Source organism: Taurulus bubalis (assembly GCF_910589615.1).
Source record: "Taurulus bubalis genome assembly, chromosome: 5".
Taxonomy (NCBI): Eukaryota; Metazoa; Chordata; class Actinopteri; order Perciformes; family Cottidae; genus Taurulus; species Taurulus bubalis.
In genome coordinates, this window is record NC_136593.1 from 24841304 (window position 1) to 24847303 (window position 6000).

A 6000-nucleotide genomic window follows, 5' to 3' on the forward strand; every position below is an offset into this window, starting at 1 on the left:
CCTATGATGTTGTCCATAGTCAAGTACCCATTTGATCATGTGTCAACACAATATACTATAGCTAGTTAAGGCGTAAAATCAGTCAAGACTGTAGCCCATTTGTGTGTATGTGTGTGTGTGTGTGTGTGTGTGTGTGTGTGTGTGTGTGTGTGTGTTGAGGGTTTTCTAGTTGCAATGAGGGGTGTAAGTAAGACTATGCAATCTCCCTTTTTTTGCTTAATTATATGATGCAGGCACTAAATGTGATTATTGCCGAAATGCCAAACATTAAGGTGCTAAATTCGACATTCAGAGCATTAATATAGCAGCAAACAACTTTTATCTATGTAAAGATACTGTGTACTAATGTCTACCTCTGCACAGAATGAAGTCTCTCTCCCTCTGTGTGGGATGTAGTCAGAGCTTCTCTGGGCTTTGTTCACATAGCCTGGCCATCCGGGCGTATCTTGTATGCATGTTAGTGCCTGTGAGCGTGTCTCACTGGTTAATTCAAAGTCACCGCTTGACACTGCTCTTACACGGCAGTTACACTAGATTACACTAGCCGCTAGCTCAACCGTCAGCATGCTGTGTGGAGGCAGAATAAATTCTCCCAATCTTGTATTATGCACCTTAAAGTATACTGCTGTAGGTAGTACTTATTTGATCTTATATGCGACAGCTGGAGTTGGTTTTCCTGTTTTCAGATTGCTAATAAAGTTCCTTCTCAGTTGTTGATCATTCAAATGATGAAAAGAAAAGCTAAACAGCAGTTGTTGAACCCAATGTCATTGTATTTTTCTGCGGTTCATGAAGGTCGTTTCTTTGTGGTCTTCCCTTGGCATTGAAAGTCTGTTTTGTGTCGCAGCGTTTTTTCAATGTTAATAGTTTAAAAAATATTGTGATTGAATGGAGAAACTATTGTATGTCGCTAAATGTGATATCCACTGTTAGAGGTTTTGAGATTTTCATTCTTTTTATTGTTAAATTGTGACAAAGACCTCTTTATTGTGCTGTTAACTTCTATTGTACCATGTTTCCAAAAATATATTTATTACAGTTACCAGGAGTGTAAAGGTACACAGAAGTCAAGTTTATTTCTATTGCACATTTCACAAGACAGACATAATATTGTGAGTTTGGTACAGCCGACAAAATCCCATATGCATAAGGTTCCATTTCTTTTTATTTAATATATGAACAGACACAAGTGTCAAAGACAGACATAATCCTCCTGCAGGGGACTGAGGGAGCATGTTGCCCTCTGGCAATTTTAGTAAAATATTCTTGTTAAAAGAATGTGGAACATTTCAAACACTTTCTTACTTTGCTTGTGTTTTATCTATTTGCCTCTGTTTTCTCACAGTTTGTATTATTCACTTACACACACATTTTAAACATAGAGCACATTGAAACTGACCTCAGAGAGAGCAAAACCTAAACTCAAGTCTCTAAAACACAGAACACATTTTCTGCTTTGCACCCAATTTAAATTTCAACATGGCACACTTTGCAACACACTGCACACAGTTCTTTACATAAGCTTTTAATAACGCTTGCATTCAAAATGCCACACCCATGGGTCGATTGGCCGATATCTGTCACCTGGCCATCGATCAGGATGGAAGCACTATAAAACGACCACAGGTGAGTTCCAATTTACAACAACAATGGAGCCCACAGAGCTAATGCACTTTGTAAAAAAAGCGTATTAGCAATTGAATAAAACCTGTAAATCAAGCTTTCTTTTTTCTCTCTCAACAAATTATTTTTCTGTATTTATCTATATTCTATTTATAATATACTTGGATCGGACATTGAGTGCAAAATATAAGTTTTGGAAATGCATTGATGTATTGATTGATTTGACGTAGAATAGATACATAAATACCAATGTAAAGTACAACACACTCTTATGTTTGGTCAATATATTCATGTGCCTCAATTTAACAATATTGCTGAAAAATTAAAGCTATATAAACGTAGAACTGTTAATATCTTTTAGATTGAGGGGCACAACAACAAACACATTTTAAATTCAGTGAGTCGCTGACATTTTTAAGATATTGATCCAGAACGACCGTCTGGGTTACAACGTAACGTAGTGTAATGCGATGAATTAGGGAACAAAATATGTTTTGGGGTGAGAACCGCAGATTTGCCTCACTCTAAACTTAGTGGACAACATGTCTATTCTATAGGAGCCTCAGGGTTGATGTTAAAGGAAAAATTCACGGTTCCACTCACATGTGCACATAAAGATAAGGAGCGAGAACTATGCATGCATTTGTGTCCTCAGACGTCTGGATGGTTGTTGAAAAGGAAGAACGGGGGAAAGAAAGGGTGGATGTTTGACAGTCACATTGAATACCTTAAAGGTATGCATTAAATATTAGAGTCCTTTGACCTAACTCTGTTTGTGCCAGAAGCAATCAGAGTCCTTTGACCTTAGAGACAAAGAGTCCGGAGGGATAAATGTGTCCATGGGTGACGGCTTTGATTCTGATCAAACTGATTCTGATTCTAAAACAAATCTAGAAACTCACGTTGACGACTGTGTTTACAATAACGCATGTGAGCCTCATTAAGAAATGCGGTCAAAATGTAGTAAAAGCAGGGGCCTCCGCCTGAAGTACCGTGTCACGTTCATGAAGAATATATATGGGCAATTGAGTTGCTAACATTGGAAAAAAATTGTGAATAAATGTGTTCTGCAACCCCGTGGAGAAGCAAGCTGCTGACAAAAAGAAAAAGACTGAGACTGAGTCTATTCTATAGGAGCCTCAGGGTTGATGTTAAAGGAAGAATTCACGGTTCCACTCACATGTGTACATAAAGATAAGGAGCTCCCTCCAGCGAGAACTATGCATGCATTTGTGTCCTCTGACGTCTGCCCTATAAATTTGTATTAGGCAGAGAGTTGATGCTGACATTAGGATTCATTTTGAAAAAAGTAATACGATTTTTTTTAAAAGTAATACGATACTCCCACCAGCATGACCTTAGTCCAATATAGCCCGATCACACCATTGTATGTGTATCAGCGGCACATGTTTCTCGAGGCTTAAGATTTTTAAAAAGGGGTTTTCCATGATTTGAATGATACTTTCCAGTGTTTTACTATGTTTTGGTCTAATCAGATATGTGCAGACATTCAAGAACAGCTGTTCAAAGTGGACTCCTCCCACCCACACATCTCCTTGTCTAAATGTCGGACTGATCAGTGAAGAGACTTCAATTCAATTCAGTTTATTTATAGCCCAGAATCACAAATTACAAATTTGCCTCAGATGGCTTTACAATCTGTACACATGTCCTCACATCTGACTCCCCAAAAAAACAGAAAACATGGGACATTTTGTACTTAAATGCCAGTCTATCATATATAGAGAAGCAATAGGTGATCTTCAGGTGATGTATTCGCCGCGCACAGGTATTTACAAGAAACCATTTCATACTTGCACATCTGCCTTATGCTCTATGTATTTGTTCGATGATGACAAGCTACACACTGTCTCATTTATGCAGACGCCTTCAGTCTCAAACTGTAACTTTACTTGTGCCTCATGCAGTGTCGCTCATTCTCCTTAAACAGAAAACGTCACACTTATCAGCCGCAAGATGGCTCCGTTATTACACCATCTTACCCGACATGCCAAATGTAACCATTAAGCGCTGCAATGTTCTTAACCCTGTATTTCTTCTTCCAGGAACTGAGGATGGAGAGGAGCATAACTGTTTTGGCTGAACTCCAAGTTCTGTGCACTCCCATCGGGACCTCTCTGAAACTCGTTTGTCTAACCCTGATCCCATTCTCTATGTTGATGCATCACGTGACCCATCCACAGGAACTAATCGTGTTGGTTTTGCTGATTCAGATTGTGCCAACCTTGTGTCTGGTTCTCATCCTCAGAAATTTATCTGCACAGGCACCCAAATTGGTCGCTCTAACAGAAGCATGTAAAGCCACAGAGACGATTTACACTGACTCACATTTGTGTTGCGAGTATGCATTTGGTGTTGTTCATGATTTTGAACCTTACTTTGTCTCCCTAAACATCTCTTTTCTCACTATGCTAAGTTGTCGCATGGGTAAAAGACCATGCGACAAAGGCGATGTATGGTTGAAATGAAAACAACAAATTGGTTCACTAAAGGAGAAATGAACACTAAAAGCAAATTTGGCCAAATGTTGTGAAAAGACAAGTCTTCCCTGGACCAAGGCTCTGCCCATTGTTTTAATGTATGAGAATGAGAAAGAGAACATGCACAGGTTTGAGCCCATTTTAAATCTTGTTTGCAACAATATATGAAAATGCAATGTTGACCTACTGCATTAATCTCTCTTGTGCTCTTAGCAGCAACAGGTAGAAGCAGCCTCTGGGCCGCTCCATTCACTGTGACCAGGTGAATTGTGTGGTCGTGAAGGACTTCTGAAAACATTTGAGCTCCAAACAATGTGTTGTTTATTATTTCTAGCTTGCATAATAGTCATACCAATTTTATTGATAAGAATACAACTTGAATATATTTGAATTGTTTTGTTCAAATTGAACAATGTTGTGTTTATGTTGATGATGATCAAAAGGGACGAATGTATTGGGCATTTTTCATTCTTATGAGTATCTTATATTCTTTTGTAGGTCAACTGGTAAATAAGTTTGTTTTTGAGTAAATTTGTCAAAGTCTGCATTGTGAGGTTTATGTAGCAGTTGCATGCACATCCTCTTCTCCTGTTGATGAATACAGGACTTATGTTTGCATGTTACAGTTATGCTCCATGTTAGGCTGTACGGACGCAGACAAAGCCCTCCTTGCAAGATACATGTATCGATCAATATGTCTTGTGCCCACGCTGATAAACACTCCTTTGTTTGTAAATGTCAAAGCAGAATATTCCAATAAAAGCCCCCACCCCTGTAAGCTGTGCAATATTCAAGGTCATTTTTTTCCACGACACAAGTTAACTGACTGACTGATGAGTGACTGACTACATCCATATTATATATAGGAACATTGTAGTGTTTGGTGGGTTGGATTCAGGTATTCTGTTGATCGCTAGCTAGCTCTATGAATAGTAAAAATTAAAATAATTGGAGCTCCACATCCTGGATTTAGGACGCCTACCTGTGTTGAATCAGATGGAGTCTTTAAACATATCAGAATGTCCTCATTACATATATATTTGGAAGCCTTTTTCCTTTTGTAATGTATTTTTGTTGCACTTTTTTGCTTGTTTTTTTTGCAAATGTCTGCAATTCAGGTAATTCTGTTCTGTGTAGCTTATGTCCCTGGTATTACGTATAAACAAGCCAAGCATGCAGAATTCTAGATATATATATATATATATATATATATATATATATATATATATATATATATATATATATATATATATTAAATGGTTAAATGAACCATTTAGTCTTTATTCATTTGATCATTTATTTATAATAAATCAGCGGGGAAGCTTTTATTGTGAAAGCCTAGCCGCTTTGATTCCGGTCTGCTGCTGTAACCTGCCGTCTTTTGACTCCGATGGATCATCAGGTGGCCGTTCATCTATTGTGCTCTTAGCCTGATCAAACTGGTCCCAGAGCAGCCGGGGATCGGGTTTCAGCACCGCGGTCAGCTCCGAGCCAGCCTCTTCCTCTCCCCAGGCGGCAGAGCTCCAAAACAGCGTTTCCTCCTGTTGCGACCCCTCCCCCTTAAAACCGCCTCTCCTGATAAACCCCTCCTATGTGTCACTGACTGCTAGACTTGAAAGGCTTGGAAACCAACCAGACTCTACAACACTTTGGTGTTTTTTTTCTGGCTGAGACTGACTCGTCTGACTGCAGTTTTTTAAATTTAAATTATTCTTCATCTGCCAGGTTTGCGTCTCCACAGCTGCTTCACCCGGGTCTCTCCCTCTGTGGCGGACTCTGAAGCTGATCGGCATCTTCTTCTTTTTTCTTTCTACTTTTGCAGTTTTACCTTTGCAGCAGCAGGTAGCCTTTATTCTCCATTCAAGCCTCGGCCAGC